The following is a 21,979-nucleotide window of genomic DNA, read 5'->3' on the forward strand; positions in this document are numbered from 1 at the left end:
GGATGAACCCCTCAGGACCAGCAGTGAGAGTGGCAACACGGGGAAGGAAAGGGATGGGTAGAAAGGGGGAACTGATCACAAGGATCTACATATAACCTCCTCTCTGGGGGATGGGCAACAGAAAGGTGGGTGAAGGGAGACGCTGGGCAATGTAAGATAAGATAAAATAATAATTTATAAATTATTAAGGATTCATGAAAGGGGGGGAGTGGGGATGGAGGGGGAGGGAAAAAGGAAAATGAGGAGCTGATTCTAGGAACCCAAGTGGAAAGCAAATTTTGATAATGATGAGGGCAATGAATGTATATGTGTGCTTTACACAATTGATGTATGTATGGATTGTGATAAGAGGTGTATGAGCTCCCCTCAAAATGATTTTTTTAAAGTGGGCATGATGACCTCTATTTTACAAATATTAAAAATTGAGGCCAAGGGAAATTAAATGACTTGCCAAACACCATAGTAACTGGCAGAATCAAGAAGCTTCAAATTATATACTCTTTCTTAATGGGCCAACTCCTTTTGTTGTCATAAAAAAAGAGTTGATTTAAAGCTTTTCTTTTCCTCTGGCTTTGTGGCATTAAATTGAATGACAGGCTTGCCTTGGGGGAGGGGAAGAGGGTTTCTTTAAACCACCATGACTCATTCTTAATATCACTTTCCTATAGTAATTAAATTTTCATAGAGCTATTTGATTGCTTTACTATTAGGCATTGTGCTTTTCAATTCTTTGGAAATCAATAAAATTATTTTGATACTTGCTTGTTTCCAAATATTAAAAGCTAAGTAGTTTAAGCATGTTAGCTTAATTAGTTAGAACCTGATCTTGGTATTGATCCCTGTATAATTCTTTTGACCTCCCACAGGGGAAGGAAAAAAAATGCAGCCCAAAGTGCAAACCAATGCTGCTCTTGACTCACGTTTGGGCTGTGATAGCCTCTAATTATGAAAAGCAGTACACATAGCCATATCTATATTCTGCTTCTTATATGATGGGAAAACATTGAATGGGGTATTATTTTTTAAATTCCTTTTATTTTTTAAATGTTAAAATGTGTATTTTCTCTTAACATACATATATTCATTCACTCAATTTTTCATTCATATTATAAACATTTACTGAGTACCTCCTATATAGAGTCCTGATGGTGCTATAGGTTCAGCATAGGACTATTAACCTCAAGGTTGGTGGTTCTAACCTACCACCTGCTCCTTGGGAGAAAGGAGAGGCTATCTGCTCTCAAGATTTACAGTCTCAGAAATCCTATGTAGAATCCTTATCAGTTTGATTCAACTCGATGGCAGTGGTTGCATTGTTATTGGTTCCTACATGCCATGACATATTAATTAGACAGCCAAAAGGTGCATCCCATAGAACTTCTATTCTAGTTGGGGAGAGGTAACCCATCAACAGACTAATGATAAGAAGATATAGCCAGGTACTATGATGAAGTGGGTTGGGGTTGTGTAGATTATTTTAGATGGGGTCCATATAGGTCTTTTTGTAGAGGTGACAATTCAGCCAAGGCCTAAATGATGAGCAGGAGCCTGCACTGGAAAAGACGTCTTCCCTAAAAATACAACAGCCCTACGTGCAAAAAGGAGCTTGAGAGAGGCTACGAACAGAACGTGTTGCCGCAGCATGGTTTATAAGGCTGAAAATGAGGCTGGGGCCAGATCCTGAAGATTTCAAGTTAACATAAAATCACCATTTAGTTTCTCCTGAAATGACATGATTGATTTTAGTATATTTGTCTTCAAATTAATTTTACCTCCCTGAAAGTAATTATTAATTATGCCACCAAGAGAATCTATGTATTGTAGCATTTGGAAATTTGAAAGTTTCCTTAGAATTATCTCATCTCACCAGTTCATTTTAAAGGCAAGGCAGAAAGGTTAAGCGACTTGTGGGCCATGACCGAGCTAAACACTGCAGTATTGCAGGCTCTATTGCGCTTTCCAGAAGACCTTTTTGAGAATATGCTAGAAATCTTTGCAATTTAAGGCATTTTTATGGGTCTCCCTTTTGTTCCCAGTAGATTTTTAAAAAACCATTAATGACCATTATTTGACTAGTGTTTAACTATAGTTACTGTTCGAAGTTTGATGTTTACATTGCTCTTTAAATTATTGGCATAATTCTTGAGAGGAGAATAACGCAGATATTGACATCGTGGCCATGGTTCACTCGACTTTCATTGCAACCTCTGCAGAGGTTCCTGATCCTGGGTGTTCACAACCCAAAGGGACCCACCACAGACTGCAGGAGCTCACTAGTCCTCTGCCAAGCTGCACAAAGTATCATGTTGGATCTTCCAAGAAAGCGATGCCAAGAAGTGATTAGACAAGCAACTTCTCCTGGGAAAGTACCTGTGGACATAAAGGAAAGGGAGCAGGATTAGGGGGAGTGTGTTCTCACACAACAGTACAAGTCTGGAAAGGAAACGGGGAAGGTAGGAAGTCCCAAAGTACAATACAGTTCTGAGGAAGTCTTGGCCAGGCTGACAGGGAGTTTCCAAAAGATCCTGGTTGGAGGCATCTTGTGAGGAGAAGATAGACATCAGCATAAGAGTCATTCCCCTGCTTGGTCACTGGTTTAGTGCAGACTCAGGCAAGTTTGACCTTGTTGTAAACACAGTTGTAGATCCAAATGAGCAGTGGTTGGAGCTGCTGGTCCAGGGTGCTTCTGGCATCAGGTCCTCTTAAAGGAGATTAGAATGGTGTACCTCCAGAGTCACCACACCTTGTCAAGGTGTATTCTGTTGGGGAAAATTCTCTGTTACTTTTGTCATGTTTTTCAAATTATTTAGGTCCCAAAAGAGGTTCAGCATCATTGATTAGGCAGATGCTGACTTAAATGGTTAAATATGGCCCTCGGAAGCAAAACTGCAAATTTATTGCCTTAAGTCAATGCACAAGAATGACGCAGCAAGCATTTTCAATTGTGGCATTGTTTCCTGACTGTTTTGTGTGTGGCAGGGACATTCATACTTAGAACAGGGAGTGTCATACAACTGGCTAGTCTTATGACTGTCATCAGACTGCTACACTAGGGAACATCTGTACCTTTTCCTAGGGATTCAGAGCATGGAAGAAGGAACAGAATCCATGGATTCATAGTGTGATTCTGCCCGATTGATTAGCTGCTTGACCTTGAGGAAACACTTCCCCTCTCCAAGCCTCAGAGTCCTCATTTTCAACACAGATATTGTAAAAGAGTGCGCTTTGGAGATTATGGGGAGATGCAGTGAGTTGATCTCAAAGAAGTACCTCATAGAGTGTCTGGCAAACATTGTTTCCATAGTGAAGAGATGTTGGGGATTGGGTCCTGAGTGTACCCCACTTGAGGAAATTCAGCATTCCAACACATGAATTTAGCCAATTGGTGGATGAAGCTCCAATCCTTCAAGCTGTTGAAAGTTCTTCTATACAGTAGAATGAGCTTTTCTAATTCATTTTTAAAAATTGAATAATCAGTAGTACCCCTGGGTTGGAAGGGTTTGAGGAAGTGCCAATTAGTTTTTTATGCTTATATATAGCTTTAATTTTGTAAAAAAACGATGTATTACATATATAAATATTAAATTTACACCCAATTTTTAGCACATCTATAAAGCAAGTTACATCTATTAAGATGATTATGCATTGAAATAAATTATTTTATATATACATCATTATTATTACTTTATGTTTTACAGAATTGATTTTTTGTTGTTTAGTGATTAAAAATGCCATTTGTCACTTTTTAAAGTTTTAATCCTCATTCTTGCTACTAAAAATTATTCAAAGTTATGTCAATCTTTAAGAATAAACTTTGGGGTATTCAGAATTATGTATGCTTGGAAACGGAAGCACATTTTCAATAGCCAGCTTTATGCTTTGTTCTTGGTAGAATCATCTTTGTTTCTTCTTTTGACACCCCTGTTATAAACCCTAGCCAGATTGACTCCCGTGGTAGTACCTTGGTCTCAAAGAAAGTCCAGGTCTTCCTCGAGAGAATCCAGATTCCTTGTGGCAGTTACTAAGTTCTTTTCCAGCAGTGCCTGAGCTTCATCGATATCATATTCCAGCATTACATTCACCCCCAGCCGCAGACACACTTTATCAGGAGGAGGAACAGAAACTTTGCAGTACAGGCTATCTGCCACTAAGAATCTGGTCTCCTGTTTTCTTCTGCAGGTATTTGAGAATTTCTAATGTCTGCTTCATTTCTGGAATCTGTCCTTTCAGCCTCCTTTTCTTTTGAGCAGGATTGAGTTCCATAAACTTACAATTTTGGTATTGTTCCTCCAACTTCTTTAGTACTGTATCTGCAGTCTCATTCCCAGGCTGTTTCATGAAAGATTCCCAGGAGGAGCCGCCGCCCGCTCCCTGTGGCAATTTCTCCGGTGGCACCACCATCCTAAGCAGCCGCCATCCTGGGGAAGCGAGTGTGATCAAGAGTGCACAATTGGTTTAAACATTTTTTGCTCCATAGAACCAGGTCTTTCTTGATGAATTATTTTTGTTGGGCTGATGCTACCTATTGACTTTTGAACAACTTTCTTGATTTCCCTCAGCATTCCCCCCCTGCAATTCTTTTATTATCATCTATCTCTTTAGACAGGAACCCTGGTGCCATACTGGTTATAAGTTGGATGCTAACGACAGGGTGAGAAGTTTGAAACCACCAGTGGCTCTGTGGGAGAAAGACAGGCTGTTTACTCCTGTAAAGAGTTACAGTCTCAGAAACAAACAGGGGCAGTTCTACCCTGTCCTATCTCCTTGCTATGAATCAGAATCAATTCCATGGCTGTGAATTTGATTTATCTCCTTGACTGTCTGCTTTTCAGTGTTCCTGATCCATATATTTTGAGTAAACAGATATGATAAAAATCTGAAAGCTTAAATAAGCACTCACACATTATTTCGTCTCCAACATAAACAACCCAATTTATTTAAGTCGATGTTGGCTCATAGTAACTACAGCCTACGGGGTCCAATCTGGTTAGCAGTCTGTTTATGTAAATAAAGTTTTATTAAAACTATGCTCTTTATTTTACATATTGTCAATGGCTGCTTTTATACTACACAACAGTGTTGAATCATTGCAATGAAGAAGGTATGGCCTGTGCAGTGTAAAATAGTTACTAGCTGATCTTTTACAGAAAATGTATGGCAACTCCAATATAATTTACTCAAAATAAAAAAAGGGGGTAGGAGATAGAAAATAAAAGTCTCTAAAGTAGGATAGAGGAACCCTGGTGACCTAGTGGATTTCATACATGTTGGCCTGGTAACCAAAAGGTCAGCAGGGACAATTCCATCCTGCCCTATGGGGTGCTAGGAGTCAGAATGGACTCTGGCAGTGAGTTTGAGAGTAGGGCGAGGGACCCTGGTGGCTACTGGGCTCTGCATTGAGCTGCCAACTGTCAGCTCAGTGGGTTGAGTCCACAGGTTGCTCCACAGTGAGTGGGTTTCTTTTTGAGAGTAGGGTAAAAGGACCTTTAGTGGCACTGTCAGGTAAGCCTTAGATGGCTAACCACAAGATCAGCAGTTCAAACACCCAAGCTGCTTCCTGGGAGAAAGATGAGACTACATGCTCCTGTAAAGATTCACCGCCTCGGACACCCCGTGTAGGGTCATGAGGAATTGGGATTGATGTGGTGGCAGTGGGTTTTGGTTAGGGTAGCTCTGTTGAGGGTAGGAAGTGTGTCTTAATCATTTTCTACTCGCTCATGCGGGTGCCCGTGTTTCACAAATAGTTTGTGCCCAGCTGCTAACTTAAAGGCTGGCAGTTTAACCCACCCAGTGGTATCAAAGAAGAAAGGTTTGGTGGTTTGCTTTCGTCGAGATCACAGTCACAGACATGGCATGAGGCAGTTCTATTGAATAAACACACGGCGTCGCCATGAGTCAGAAAACACTTAAGGTCAATGTTTCCATTTCATAGGGGACAGAGTTATCCTTAGTGGCTGATAGATTCAGGCTAATTATTGTAGATCATAAACCAATATTTGTGGAATTACGTAAATTGCCCATGCCTTTTTCTTAAATGATTTTTGAAAATCAAGCATCTTTTTAAATTAAAAAGAAATTTCCGCCCAGTATGTTTTTATTGGTGTGGCACTATAACTAGCTGGGTTAGCCCACTGAAGTGACCATTATAAGTGTTCTCCCTGGGGTGATTTGTAATACATCAGAAAATTATTCCTTTTGTGGGGAGAAAGCAAGAACCACCAAACGATTAGTTTAATGGAATAATGTGTTTGAGAGAGACTACTTGACCCCCTGCTGCTTTTAATGTTTTGCTTTTCATGCGAAGATTCCTTTATTAATTTCTTAATACTTTAGGCATGATAATTCATCAAATTCTTAGGCTCAAATACATGACACTCTCTAAATATTTTCAGTAAGTATATTCTAATATCTGCAATGGAAAAATTGTCAGAGTAGGAAAATCTTTGCATTTGGCTGCATAATGAAATGGAAAATTAGCTTTCGTATGTGTTATGTTGCTATGAAGTTCCAAATGTTTTAAGCACTTATAATTTATTAATAACTGACATAATTCAAATTTTCATAAAGAAAAATTTCCATCTTTGAATAGATGATAACCTTGTTAGAATGGAAGCTTACCAGTAAGTTTCCTGTTTTCCTTTTTAGTTTATCCATTTTGGGGTGACAAACAAGGATATCACTTCAATTAATAACAACTTGGAAAGATTTTATAAAGTGCTTTCTGCTGCTAAAAATGACCTGAGGCACTGAAAAAAAAATTGCTAGTTTTCTTCCCTTTAAATTCTGATATGAGATTTGTGGGGTGTGGTCCAGGCACCTATTTATTTATGTATTTTTAAAAAGCCCTCTAGACGATTCACATCATTAAAGATGTTTAGGAAACACAGCGTTAAAATATTTCCTCACCTTTTCTGGGTCACATATGAAGTGATTTGAAAAACTTACCTGGACTCATGCTATGTAGTCCTACAAATGATGAGACCATTTTAATCTGTACACAGAGAATTTTAAACTATTACTTAAAATAGGATAACTATTAAATCCATAAACCACCAATTACTTAGTGTGAGGTCCTTTTAATATTTTAGTCACTAACTGCCCTTAAATATCTTAACCTTATGTGGGTCACAAATTCCCTCTGAGAAGTTGATGAAATCTGTGTAATCTCCCACAGGAAAATTAATGCAAAAATTATTTTGCATATAATTGCAAGGCTTCTACAAACCCTGATATTTAACGATGGCCTCTATATGCAGGCTATGGTTTCACTTCTACTCGACACTTGCACCTCACGTTAACTTTAATTTTACTTTCTGTCTACACATCTTTATTTACTCTAACTGATTTTTGTTTTGTTTTGATTAGATCCATTCTGCTAAAATTTAGTGATTCTTTCAGTGTGTTGGCTATAGGTACTTTTCTTTTTCTCTCTGATTAAATAAACATACGCCATTGCACTTTCTTAATTTAATATGTGCTTAAAAAAATCAGGTGCTTCAACATAACTGTATTTGCTGTCTGCAAGGGATTGGGCTGCTCCGAGTAGGGACCCCCTCACCAGTCATGGGGTTACTTTGCTTGTGGAAAGGGCAGGAAGAGGGATTCAGCAAGGGCATTGCAACTGAGAGAAATTACTGAAACCCAAATGAAGGCTGAGCGTGATAGTTGGACAAGAAGACAGTAAAAGGAAATACAGGAAAGAACTAGGAGACAAAGGGTATTTATAGAGGTCTAAAGACTGGAATGTACATATGTAAATATATTTATATAAGACTGGGGAAACAGATCTACATGCTTATATTTATAGGTTTAGTATTAAGGCCGCAGGTCGACATTGGGCCTCCACTCAAGTACTCCCTCAATGCAAGAATACTTTGTTCTATTTAACTGGCATTCTATGATCCTCACCTTCTTGTCACAATCGCTGAAGATAAAGCGGGTGAATAAGCAAATGTAGTGCAGAAAGCTGATGGTGCCCACTTATCAAAAGATATAGCATCTGGGGTCTTAAAGGCTTGAAGATAAACAGATAAACAAGTGGCCATCTAACTGAGAAGCATCAAAAACCACACGGAACAAGCACACCAGCCTGTCTGACCACGAGGTGTAGAAGGGGTCAGTTATCAGACATCAAAGAACTAAAATTCATATCAGTGGGTGCCCACTCCCCTGATACAATCACTGAAGAAAAATGTGTGCATAAGCAAATGTAGTCAAGAAAGCTGATGGTACCCGGCTATGAAAAGATACAGCATCTAGGGTCTTAAAGGCTTGAAGATTAGCAAGTGGCCATCTAGCTCAGAAGCAACAAAGCCCACATGGAAGAAGCACACCAGCCTGTGTGACCACAAGCCGTCGATATCAAGCATCAAAGAACAAAAAAATCATATCATTGTAAATGTGGGTGAGTGCAGAGTAGAGACTCAAAGCCCATCGGTAGGCAACTGGACACCCCCTTACTGAAGGGTTGTGGGGAGGAGATGAGCCAGTCAGGGTGCAGTGTAGCAACAATGAAACATACAACTTTCTTCTAGTTCTTAAATGCTCCCCCCCCACCCATCATCATCTCAATTCTACCTTACAAATCTGGCTAGACCAGAGGATGTACATAGGTAAAGATAGCAACTGGAAACACAAGGAATCCAGGACAGACGACTCCTTCAGGACAAGTGGTGAGAATAGCAATGCCTGGAGAGAGGAGGGAATGTGGGGTGGAAAGGGGGAACTGATTACAAGAATCTACATATAGCCTCCTCCCTGGGGGAGGGACAGCAGAGAAGAGGGCGGGAGGAGACATAGAACTGTGTAACATATGACAAAATAATAATTTATGAATGATGAAGGGTTCATGAAGGAGGGAGGAGTGGGGAGGGAGAAGAAAAATGAGCAGCCGCTATCTAGGGCTCAAGTAGAAGGCAAATGTTTTGAGAATGATGATGGCAAGAAATGTACATATGTACTTGACACAATGGATGTATGTGTTGATTCTGATAAGAATTGTACGAGCCCCCAATGAAATGACTTTAAAAAGAAAAGAAAGGTCAGGAAGTTGACAGTCTGCTGGTAGAATAATAGAGAGATACCTTGAGAAAAGGTATATGATTCTTGAATGTGATTTAAGAAGGAAGGTTCCTGCCAGAAGGAGCTGAAATGACCAGAAGCAGGGAAAGAAAAACCTCAGGCTAAATCGTGTCAAAAGGTGGAATTCAAAGGAAGTTGGCAGGATACTCTCTTGATCCCTCCCCAGTTTTACAAATGAGAATTCAGGGATGGATGCAAACAGCTGGGGTGACAGATGGTTGCTGAGAGGACCATTTCGTCTTGAATGTGAGCTTTATCTGAAGTATCCAGGCAGAGAAAAACCTTTGCTTCTTCACGGCCATAGGTATGGGGCTAGGTCATGAGTGGGGAAAAATAGAGAAAGATGCAGTGGGGAGGCGAGAAAAAGAGAGAGCTCAGGGAAGAACCCACAATTGTGTTCATCTGAATGCCTGGCTGTAACCTCAAAAGTATGTGCTTTCAAATGACTTCCAGGAAGTGCATGTCATAGTATTTTATATCTCGTGGATAAAAGAAGAGGGTCAGAATAAGTCATCCGCTAATCCATATGACATCTTACGGCTTAGAGCTCATATCCATCCATACCACACTTGTATGCGAGTCAGAAACAGGCACATGGCCCATCAGGCATAGCCGGTTGAGGTTTCAGTTCTTGTACAGCGAACTTCCTGTCCAACCGTAGGTATCTATCCTGGTCTAAGTAATTGGATCTCTGCCTGAGCTCTGGGCAGTGCAAAGGACTGTTCAGGTCTCAGACAAGCCACAGCATGGACAGCACTGTGATTTGTTTCTAGGTTTCAAGCTATTCAAAGAAGTCCAAGGTGAATCTGGGTAGGAAGCTGTGGTCAAATGAATTCCTTTCTGTAGCCCTTTGCCTTGGTTCTTCAGAAAAGTAACTTGAGGGATTTTTTGTTTTAGCCCCAAGGAGTTGCTTTAGTCCTAATTTTCAACCCTAGAGAGTTAGTACTTTCGTCTAGGTTGACTGACCTTTCCTGGCTAAGATCAGAATAACTTGAGGTTTAATGCTTTTTGTCTGGTCCTGCCCTGTGGCCTGCTCTGAAAGGATTAGTCCATGAGTTTCAAAAATACAGTATCTGTAGCCTACTGAGATTGGTCAGTCTGTGGCCCTGTGGTGGAGGACCGTGCCTCGTTACTGAGGAGAATTTGTTCATGTATGCAGCCAACCCCACAGAGATTTTTCCGACAGGAAGCAAACAGCAGCAGAAGGGGAAAGAAGAGTGAAGAAGCAGAGAGAAAGGAACCTTCTTAAAGAGCTATGGGACTGGGTCAAGAGCTATAACACCGAAGACAGTCGGAGGTCCAGAAGGATCCCAGTGGCAGAGCCAGTCGTAACTGACCCAGAAGGGACCCTGTAGCAGAGTTGGTGGTGACAGACAGCAGGGCCAAGAGGAGCATGTCTGAGGGAGCTAAGAGGAGCCTACTACCTTCAGGATGCCAAGAGGAGCCAGTCGTGAAGGGGACCAAGCGGAGGCCTGCACAGTGAAGCGGGCTTAGAGAGCTGTCTTGCCCTGAAGGAGACTTTGTATACATGCATGTATCCCAATTCCAGGTTTGAGCTTGGTTGCTCCTGATCCTGACTTACACCCTCTTCCTTAATAAACCACTCAAATAAGTGTGATCTTTGAGCACTGTAGGCAAGGCAGTGGATTCCTAAACTCAGATGAGAAGAAGAGAGTGCTTTGGGGGGGATGACAGGTGTCAGAATTGGTAAAAGGGCTTGAGAGTGAAGGTATATGTGAACTCCTGGGATTCACAGGATGAAGTTAGACAGGTTCTGTTACTCCTGCCCTTCCATGGCAGGTCTCACAGCAGCCAGGCTTGGGAGAGATGCACGTGCCAAGGTCAGGGAGAAAAGAAAGACTAGCCCAGTCAGCCAGATCCCATGCAGCCACCTGGCCATCACTAAGGAGGCAGAGATTTTGGCCGGGTTACTTTCACGCACAAAAACTACTTGTAATTTTCATGCTTTGCCTTTGCAAATGGTCACAGAAATAATTCCAGAAGTTACTGTATATATGCATGTATGTATGCATGTATATGATTCATGAATACTTAAGTCCTAGCTGTTCATCTTATGACTTATTTAAAAATATTGCAATAGCTAATGAATGCACTAATAAATACAGTTAATGCAAATAATTTCTATTGTATCTGCTATAACAAAAATATAAAATATGCAAATAAAATAGCTCATTATCATGTCTAGGAGATTTTGAAACCATGGTTCTATCTCATTGAGCTGTTCTTTAATGTTAAATGCTAATTACCTGAATAGCTAACACAGTTTGCCATGATTTAGTTGAAAATATTTGGTACATATTTCCTTCTGCTATTTTCCATTATTATTGCTTTTTGAAAATTTACCACAACCTTCATGCAAGATATTGCTGATCAAATATGAGTTGTGCTTAAGCATGTTTTAATTAAGAACTATTTGAATCGTCTGTAATGAAGGCTTGTTCATTTTCTTTGTTTAGACATATTACACATCAGCGAGTGTCTTAAACCAAAATGCAAACCCACTGTCATTGAGTTAATTCCAACTCCTAGCGACCCTCTACAGCAGTGGTTCTCAACCTAAGGGTCGCGACTGCTTTGGGGGTCGAACAACCCTTTCACAGGGGTTGCCTAATACATCCTGCATATCAGATATTTACATTATGATTCATAACAGTAGCAAAATTACAGTTCTGAAGTAGCAACGAAAACAATTTTAAGGTTGTGGGTCACCACAACATGAGGACCTGTATTAAAGGGTCGTGGCATTAGGAAGCTTGAGAACCACTGCTCTATAGGATTCCCAGGGTATAAATCTTTATGGGAGTCAGCAGCCTCATCTTTCTTGCAGAGTGGCGGATGGGTTTGAACCTCTGACCTGCAGTTAGCAGTCCAATGTGTACCCCATAGCAACACCGTTTATTTTCCTCAACTGTAAATGGCATGGTGGCAGCACTGTCAGGTACTCTTCCCTAACTCCACTTGGAGGGAGGAGAATCGTTGGCAGTATCAACAACTGGTTACTTTGAAGCTGACCACCCTGCTCTCTTCAACCTTGTTACCAATTTGGACACAGACTACCCTCCCAAAGCACTCACTACTTCTGTGCTGGGTTGGATAATTCACTGGGATAGTTACACAGAACTCACAGACCATCCTCACAGTTACAGGGCTTATTAGGGAGTAATAGATGATGGCCCAGTGCCTAAGTGCTGTCGCTAACCAGAAGGTGGGCATTGCAAACCCACCGTCCGCTTCACAGGAGAAAGTTGTGACAGTCTGCTTTTGTAAAGATCTATAGGGCAGTCCTCTAGGGCAATTTTATACTGTCATCTAAGGTCACTGTTTGTTGGAATCAACTCAGCAGCAAAGGGTTCAAAAAGGTCCAATTCAGCGCCAGGTGCCATGCCGAACACAGTTTAATCAGGACAGCCGCTTCTTAACCAAGTCCACAGGCAGGCCTCTCTCTGACCCTCAATCTCCTGGTCCCTCAGCCCAGCCTCTGCCCTGCTTAGGCAAGTGTTACAATGCCTTGCAGTTCTGCCAGTAATTGCCCAGAGGCATATTTCACCAGGAAGGCTGCTGCCCAAAGGCAGTCAGCTTTCTTGCTCTTGCATCTTCGCCCTGCGTGGGCCAGGAGGCCCATTGCACTAGGCTGCTTGTTCTGTTGTTATCTTTTCTCAGCCAGCATTTTTCATTGTTTTGCTCTGTTTCCAGAGTTATGACTCTCTCTTAATGTCTCCGGGGTCTACGAGGCTCTCAGTGCAGGGGCTTGAAGTCCAAAGAACACACTCTACATCCATCTCTCTCTTTTAGTGATACTAATGTTCCCTCTTTTCTGCCTCTGAGATGACTCATTGTAAGTCTAAAAACAAAATCCCAAATCCATCGCTAAAGAGTCCATTCCAATTTATTGCAGCCCTATAGGACAGTAGAACTGACTCCTAGCGTTTCTGTGGCTGTCAATCTTTATAGAAGTAGACTGCCTTAGCGTTCTATCATCGAGTGGATGGTGCACGCAAACCACTAGCCTCTTGATTTGTAGTCCAGTGTTTGACTCACTGCACCACTGGGGCTCCTATTTAGGTCTACTGGGAGAACAAAACTGACCCATCTCCTCATTTGGATTCCGTATACCTTATTGTCATGACTCCACCCCCACAAGGGCACCATATTTGCATTATTAGCAAGCTGTGTGATCCACTTGGCGGCCACAATCACCATATCTGCATAATCCCACCCATTTGGTGAGAGTTACAAGACCCTGGTAAGAAAAGACATATAACGATGCTCCATCATTATCTATATTTAAATTTCATTTTGTGGTTTGTTTGTTTAAGACAACCTGCTGCAAAAGACTTCTTTAAAGTATTAAAGAGTGCAAGTGTGACTTTGAGGACTAAGATGTGCCTGACCTAACCTTTTCCAGGAGCTAATATGCATGTGAAAGCTGGAAATGACTACAGAAGACTGCAAAATAACAGATGCTCTTGAATTATGGTATTGGAAAAGGGTATGGAATACACCATGGACTGCCGGAAGAACAAACAAATCTGCTTTGGAAGAAGCATGCTCCTCATCAATGAGGGTGGCGAGACTTTGTCTCACATACCTGGCACACATTATTCCGGGGAACAGTTCCTAGACAAGGACGTCATGCGTGGCGACATTGAAGGGCAGCAGGAAAGAGGAAGACAGACCTTTGGGGAGACGGGCTGCCGCAGTGGGCTCAGGCTTAACCGTCGTGACAGTGGCTTAGAAACAGTATGTCGGGCTGCTTTGCATAGGGCTACTATACATTGGAGCCAACTCCATGACATTTTTGGTATTTCCAACTTTTAAAGGAAGTGTCAGACTGTTTTCCACATTGGTTGAATCATTGTACAGTTGTACCAGCCGTGTGTGAACGTTCCTGACTCCGCACACTCACCAGTATGTGCTGTTTTCCATTTTTTTGAACTTCGCTTTTAATAGGGGAGCGAGGCGGTATCTCATTTGCACCTTTCAAATCTCTAATGGTTGGAAACATTTCTTCATATGTTTGTTGGCCTCTTTGAATGGCTTCTTTGGTGAAGCATCTGCTCATGTCCTCTGCCATTTAAAAAATTGATTTATTTGATATTTTTGCTGCTGTTGTTGAGGTATTGAAGTTTTCTATAAATTTTGGAGTTAGTCCCTTGTCAAATATGTCATTCCTCAAAATTTCCCCACAGTCTTTGGGTTCCCATTTCACTCTTTTGGTGAACTCTCTTATGTACATTAAATTCCAGTGTTTAGGAGGTCCCAGTTACCTAGTTTGGCTTCTGTTTGTGGTTTTCATTATATTTAATAGTATATGTGTGCCATTCATTAGTGCCTTTAAATTTGTCCCCACTTTTAATTGATGATCTTTATTTTATTTTTTAAAAATAGTTTTATTGGCATATAATTCACACAGTATACAGTTCAATAGTTCAGTATATTAAGAAGAGTTGTGTAAGCATCACCACAATCAATTTTAGAACATTTTCTTCTTTCTGTACTCACTGTTGTTAGCTCATGTCCCCCTATCTCTCCCTGCCATGACCCATGGTAATTATTGATCCAGTTACTGTCTGTTTAGATTTACCTATCCCGAATTTCATATAAAGAAAATCCTACAAAGCAAAAACAAAGAAACAAACCAAATAAAACACAACAATGACAAAATAAAACAGAGAAACCTCAACTGAAAAACAAGCAGAAAATACTAAAAAGCAGAACCACTTTAATGGGTCAAAAGGGAAACCAAATGATAAAGCGTCAGCGTTTAACCTAATTACATCTTCCTTCCTGGACTCGGCAATGCCCTCTGTCTGACAGCAGAGCCAGTCACACTTTGATCTCTTTATAGCTCTATGTTTTACATTTGGGTACTTGATCCATCTTGAGTTCATGTTGGCATATGATGTGTGATGTAGGTTCTGTTTCATTCTTCTGCAAATGGACCCACAGTTTTGCCTGCACCACTTATTAGACTATTGCTTCCCCGTTTAATGTATTTTAACCCTTTGTCAAAGACCAGTAGTCTGTCGGTGGATAGATTTACTTTGGGGTTATCAATTCAATTCCAGTGCTCTGTGTGCCTACCATTGGACTTGTACTTGGCTGTTTTGACTACTGTGGCTGGGTAGTAGGTTTTGAGATCAGGAAATGAAAGGTTTTCTAATGTACTCTTCTTCGGTAGCTCTTTGCATATCCAAGGTCTCTTTTCTTTCCATGGAAGATTGGTGATTAAATTTTCCATTTCTTTAAAGAATGATGTTGGAAACTAGATCAGGATTGCATTGTATTTGTAGAGTACTTTGGTCTGTATTGACATTTTCACTTGGTGTATTCTTCCACTTTTGTAAGTCTCTTTTGGTCTATCAGAGTAATGTTTTGTAGTTTTCTTTGTACACATCTTTTGTCTCTCTTGTTATATTTATTCCTAAGTATTTCACCTTTGGGATGGCTCTTGTGAGTGCTCTTTTACTTCTTGACTTCCTTTTCAGAGTTCTTCTTGTTAGTGTAAGCAGGGGTGGGGGACCTTTTTCTGCCAACGCTAGTTATTTATAACACCATTCTTGGGCTATACTGGTCCATCATTTAATTATCTCACCTCTAATGCAGTGCCAGAGCTACTTTCTTTGGTAAGGCATGTGATGTTAGCTGGTGCTCACTTCATGGGTCATATATGACCCTCAGGCTGACTGTGCCCCACTTCTGTAAAGGAAGCTGCCATTTTGTTGAATCTTTCATCTAATCCTAGCACACGTCCTGCTGAGTCTTTGGGATTCTTCATCTATATTTGCAAATCTTTACCAAATTGGATGATTTTACTTTCCCTTTCCTGTAACTCTGACTGTGACTCATCACAATATTGAGTAGGGTTGGCTATAAAGGGCATCTTTGGATTTTCCCTGGCCCCAGGGGAAATGCTTTCAGTTTCTCACAGTTGAGATTAATGTTGGCAATTAGTTTGGTATATATGCCCTTTATTGGCATAGATGCTAGAGAGATAAAAGCTGTGACAGTAATAGATCTATGCATAAATATTGTCAGCGATGCGATCCCTTTTCCATGTCCTCTGTGGAATCCAGCCTGAACCTCTGGCAGCTCCCTGTCAATGCACTGCTGCAATCATTGTTGGATGATTTTTCAGCCAAATTTTACTTGCATATGCTATTAATGATATTGTTTTTAATTTGTGCATTCTGTTGGATCACCTTTCTTTGGAATGGGCTCAAATATTGGTCTCTTCCAGTCAGTTGGCTGGATCCAGAAGAGGCCTTGGAACAAGGTATATCATTACTGATATCAGAAGGATTTGGCTCAAAGAAGAGAATACCATAAATATGTTTAGTTGGTTTTATTGACTATGCAAAGCCTTTGGCTCTGCTTTAACAAACTATCATTAGCCTTGAGAAGAATGAAAATTCCACAACGCGTCATTGTGCTCATGCAGAACCTGTGCATGGATCTAGAGGCAGTTGTGCAAATTGAAAGGACTATTGCAGTATGGGCATGGCCTTCTCCTGAGGATTCTGGGAACTTCTATCTTCTTCCCTGCAGATGAGACACACACTCTCTCTGCTTCATCTTCCTGCTGACAAGCCACATGGAGCTATGCTGAAGGAGCCATAGCCCTGAAACTGAAGGAGCCACGTGGAGCCCCACGCCAGTGCTGAGATGCTTCCACCACCACTGGATCCACAAGACTCTCCACCCACCGGAGTATGATCATCCTGCATTTAGTGTCATTGCATGTGTTTTGTGAGTCTGAAGAGGAATTTATAGACTAGTGTCAGACATATCGGCTGATATCAGACTTATGGACTTGCTCTGGGCTGGCCTGGGATGTTTTCTTAATGTACAATTACTCTTTATATAAAGCTCTTTCTTATGGACAAAAAAATCAGGAGAGGTATGCAATGAGGGTTGTATTCTCCGAGCAAATCTTCAGAAAATGTGGGTTGTGTGAAGAAGAGTGCAACATCAGGGTGGGAGGAAAGCTTAACAGCCTTGGATCTACAGATGACACAACCTTGGTTGATGAAAGTGATGAGAACTTGATGTGCTTGCTGGTAAAGATCAAGGATTACAGTCCAGTATAAATTAGAACTCACCGTAGAAAAGTTCAAAATCCTCACAACTGGACCAATAGGTAACATCATGATAAATGAAGAAAATGTTGAAGTTGTCAAGGATTTTGTCTTACTTGGATCCACACTCAGTGCTCATAGAAGCAGCAGTTAATCTATCAAACAGCTCATTTCTTGGGTAAATATATTACATGGGATCTCTCTTTTTATGTCTTAGAAAGAGCTTTCTATAAAAAGTAATTATATATTGAGAAAACATCCCAACTCAGTCCAGATCAAGTCCATAAGTCCAATATTAACCCATATGTCTGCTACTGGTCCATAAATTCCTCTTTAGACTCACACAGAATGTGCAATGATGCCAAATGCAGGAAGAGCACAGCCCGGTGGGTAGAAGGTCTTGTGGATCCAGTGATAGTAGAAGCATCTCATGGGTCTCCATGCATGGACCTCTTTAAAGTATTGAAAAGCAACAGTGTTACTTTGAGGACCAAGGTGTGCCTGATTCAAGCCACGGCATTTTCAATCTTCTTATATACACGTGAAAGGAAAACCAAAGAAGAATTAATGCATTTGAATTATGGTTTAGCAAAGAAAATTGAAAATACCATGGACTGTCCGAAGAACCAACATATCTGTCTTGGTAGAAGTACAGCCACAATGTTCCTTAGAGGCAAAGATGGCGAGATCGGTATCACCTATTTTAGAAATGTTAACAGGAGAAATCTGTTATGCTTCCAAAGTAGAGGGGAAGCAAAAAAGAGAGAGACCCTTAACAGGATGGAGTCATACAGTGGCTGCAACAATGGGTTCAAACATAAGAATGATTGGGGTGCAGGACAGGGCAGTGTTTTGTTCTGTTGTACAGAGGGTCACTAGGACCTGGAACTGACTCGATGGTAACAACAACACCACCACCAACAACAAATTTATTGTATTATTATTATTCACAATAGCAAAAAACCATGGAAACAACCTAAATACCCATCAATGAAACATACACACAATGGAAAACGGTGCAATGTTCAAGAATGATGATGAAACTGTGAAGCAGCGTATAAGTGAATCTGGAGAACATTATGCTGACAGAAATTAGTCAATCACAAAAGGACAAATATGAGACTGCTACTGAAATCAAGAATAAGCGCCTCACACTAAAAGAAGCAGTTTTTTTTTAATGGTTACCAGAGATGGATGGGGAAGGAAAATAAGTCGCTGGCTAGATGGTGAAGGGAAAAAGATAGCAGCAGGAAAAGACAATGAGAGGAGTGAGGAGTCCATGGTAACAGAGGCAAATACTATTCTATACATAATCTTGTAATAACAGTGATCTGCGTGTAGATGCATGGGTAGAAACACTGCTGAGTGGGGTGGGAAGGGGAGTGGGAGTAATTCCATGGGTATGCATAGAGTTGACAAAAGATATTTGCATATATGTATATGCATTTTTGCTGCAGATACATTCATGAGTGTGGTGGAGCATAAACCAAAACCAAACTCACAGCCAGTGAGCTGATGCTGTTTCACAGTGACCCTATAGGACAAGGTAGAACTTCCCCTGTGGGTTTCTGAGAGCACGCACAGGGCCTAAAATTATGAAAACTTTTTAGACAAAACTGAACACTTTAAATGAATGAGTTACTAGTCTTGGGTGATCAGAGTCATCGTCCTGAAGGACACTGAGGTCAACTGGCAGAACATACTCTACAAAAATTATGTGAAGTTGTACATGCTATTTAAGGTGTAACTATTGGTCTCTTTCTACCCAGAGGAAAGGAGAATAATAAAAATCAAAAAATGCATGAAAACAACTATTTCAGTAGACTGATGGCCCTGTGAACCTCAGTCTCCATGAACAAGAGACCATAAGAACTACATGGTGCCCAACAATCACTATCAACTTGTCTGAAAAGAATCATGTTCAGAGTTCTGGGGCAGAGAGGGAGAAAATGTGTAACAAATGAACTCAAATTCACAGCTCAGTTTTCAGCCAATAAGAGACAAGCCGATGAAGTGAACAACAACACTAGAAAAAAGCACATAATCAACCATAGAGACTCAAAAGGCAGGATAAAGTTCGGTTGGTTAGGAAAGGAGGGATGGAGACAGGAAACATGGGGAAGCAGAAGTAATGTTTTATCACAAGGATGGCAAACAATAGAATGAAACAAATGTGTATGGATTGTTGAACGTGAAACTTGTGTATTCTGTATGCCTCCACCCCATTCACAATAAAAAGTTTAAAGAAAAGAAAAAGCTTTATGTGACATTTTACTGTCTTAAAATAGGCCATTATAAAATATATAAAATTCTTCTAAAATACTTTGAATTTTTAATACTTGATATGATTCAAAAATTAAAATGATGCTCAAAAGAATGCAATGAAAATGCTCATCACCTGACCTGATCCCGCCACACCGAGGCAAAGCACTGGGGGAGTGCAGCGGAACAGCAAGGGAATGGAGTGGCAAGATCCCCAGGGAATGCTGAAAGTGGACTTTGGGGCCAGGGCGTGGTGCCCCAACAGACTGGATTGGAAAACACTCCTAAAGGCCAACAAATGATCCTTGAACTAACTACAAAAAAAAAAGAAAAGAAAATGCTCATCAACTTCCATCCCTGGGCGTACCTCTCCTCCCAATCCCGTGGGTAGCAATGTTGTTGTTGTTTCTGTTTATATTTTCTTTTTATAACTAAAAACATAAGAAAATAGAAATATAGATCCTCCTTTTCTTCCCTTTCTTTCAAAAACAGACACAAAATTTAACATTCTCTAATTATGCCCTTTTAAATTTGCTATCGATTGATTTTCCACTTGGCAACTGACCTCTTCTTTGCAAATAGCATTAATTAGCTCATCTACATATAAATTCATAAGATCACCCGAAAGTTATCAAAATGAACATCACTAACATAATCTTAGGTAAACATTAAATTATGACATCCTCATGGGTTCTCAGAACGTATTGATGCATGTCAGGAAGCACAATGTTTGATTTGAAATTGCCACAGTGTTGAGAGAGGGAGCCTGGTCCTGTCTGGTGACTAGAATATTTCAGTGAACCATCCAGATTGCTGTCTTGCTGATAAGAAGACACACATAACCACTGTGCTACTTTTTCATAACTTTAGAGCACCGTAAATTCGAATGCAGAGGCTATTATAGGATCACCTGAGAAAGCATGTGCCACGCAAGGAAATCATTGAGATACATAATTTCAGCATATCGAATAATGCAAAGATGCTGTTGATGTCTGTGACGATGCTGCTGACGTTTGACCTTTCTAAGGTTAAAAAGCTGCAAAGAACTTGACAGTATAATTGTCCGTGGTGTGATCATGCCATCATTTGATCATAAAACTCAAAGATTTTCATTTATGTAAGTTCTCTCTACCTATTGCTTATTTTTATTTATGGGTAGTTAGGCATCATAGTTTCTCCTGTGATGTCCCAGTTCATGTTCTTGTTTTAAAGTGGGGAAGGCTTTTGCTGCTGCCATAACTTCCAACAAAGTCTACTTGCAATTTCAAGTGTTCTGGGTGGTGAAAAAGAAAAACACATGTGGTCATTCTCCCCGTGAAAGAATGGCTAACTATGGGCATTTCTTGGGTAGCAGAACCTATGCTAAAGATATATTTTTTTTTAAACAGCTTCTAGCATAACTCCTCTACTATTGTTAAGTGTCATGGAGTTGGTTCTGGCCCATAGGGGCCCATGCACAGCAGAGTGAATCACTGCCCTGTCCTACACCATCCTCTCTACTGTTCATATGTTTGAGTCTGTTCTTGCAGCCACTGTGTCCATCAGTCTTGTCCAGGGCCTTCCTCTTGTCCCCCTGCCCCTCTGCTTTACAATGGTGTCCCTAACCAAGGAGTAGCCTCTCCAGAGAACATGCCCCAACGACATGAGATGAAGCCTCGCCATCTTTGCCTCTGAGGTCCTTTCTGCTTGGACTTCTTCCAAGACAGATCTGTTTGTTCTTTTGGCAGTCCATGGTACTTTGGTTTATGATCTTTCTATTACAAAGATGGAAATTGAAGCTGAAATGAAGTCATTTACCCTAAATCATGCAGCCAGTAACTGAGAAACTGGGACTTGCATTCCGACTTTTTGGACCCACACAATCACTCTTGGGACTCTTTTTGTGTGTGTTACTAAGAGTAAGCGGTGGCCTCTGCTACCCGAGTTAGTTTGGCAGCAGTTTGAGGAGCTCGGGACCACGGAGTCTCTTTTGATCGCCATGGAATTTATTCAGTCTATTTTTCTGCTAAATCAATTAATTATTTTATATTTTGTTTAGAAGACAAATGCCAAAGCAAACCAACATTTTTTTAAAAGACAGGAACCAATAATCTTGGCAGTATTGTGTTACAATGGCTTTTAAAATTTTGCACTAAATGCCATTTTAATTGTTCAGTTTGATGGATGTGTTAGAGACAGTGGCTCACTGTTTCTCTTTGGAAAAGCTGCTCTCTGTCAGGTTTGTGAACAGCTTTATTGTTTGGATCACACAAAGATCAGAAGTTCCAGAAACACAATTTAAACGTGCGACACAACAGATAGTTTATATGTACTGCAGGTACTTTTCTTTCCATCCACAATTTAAATGGATAGACGGTGTGTGTGTGTGTGTGTGTGTGTGTGTGTGTGTGTGTGTGTGTGCATGTGTGTGTGTGTGCGTGCGCGTTTGTGTGTGTACATCTGGTTTTCAAACCCTAGGTCATATAAACCTCCGAGTTGGATTCATACATTTCTGTCTTACAAAACACCAACATCTCTCAAACTACAGAATATCGTGG

The 21,979-nt window shown here is 40.6% G+C and overlaps 1 protein-coding gene and 1 pseudogene across 1 annotated transcript in view; one reads left to right on the plus strand and one right to left on the minus strand.

Annotated features, from left to right (window-relative positions):
* The window catches only part of CCDC148 (coiled-coil domain containing 148), a 337,076-nt gene that overhangs the window by 28,564 nt on the left and 286,533 nt on the right, over positions 1–21,979 (plus strand). The gene's annotated exons all lie outside the window — the stretch shown is intronic.
* LOC142424598 (prefoldin subunit 3 pseudogene) lies at positions 3,873–4,417 on the minus strand (annotated as a pseudogene).

This window comes from Tenrec ecaudatus, chromosome 13 (assembly GCF_050624435.1).
Source record: "Tenrec ecaudatus isolate mTenEca1 chromosome 13, mTenEca1.hap1, whole genome shotgun sequence".
NCBI lineage: Eukaryota > Metazoa > Chordata > Mammalia > Afrosoricida > Tenrecidae > Tenrec > Tenrec ecaudatus.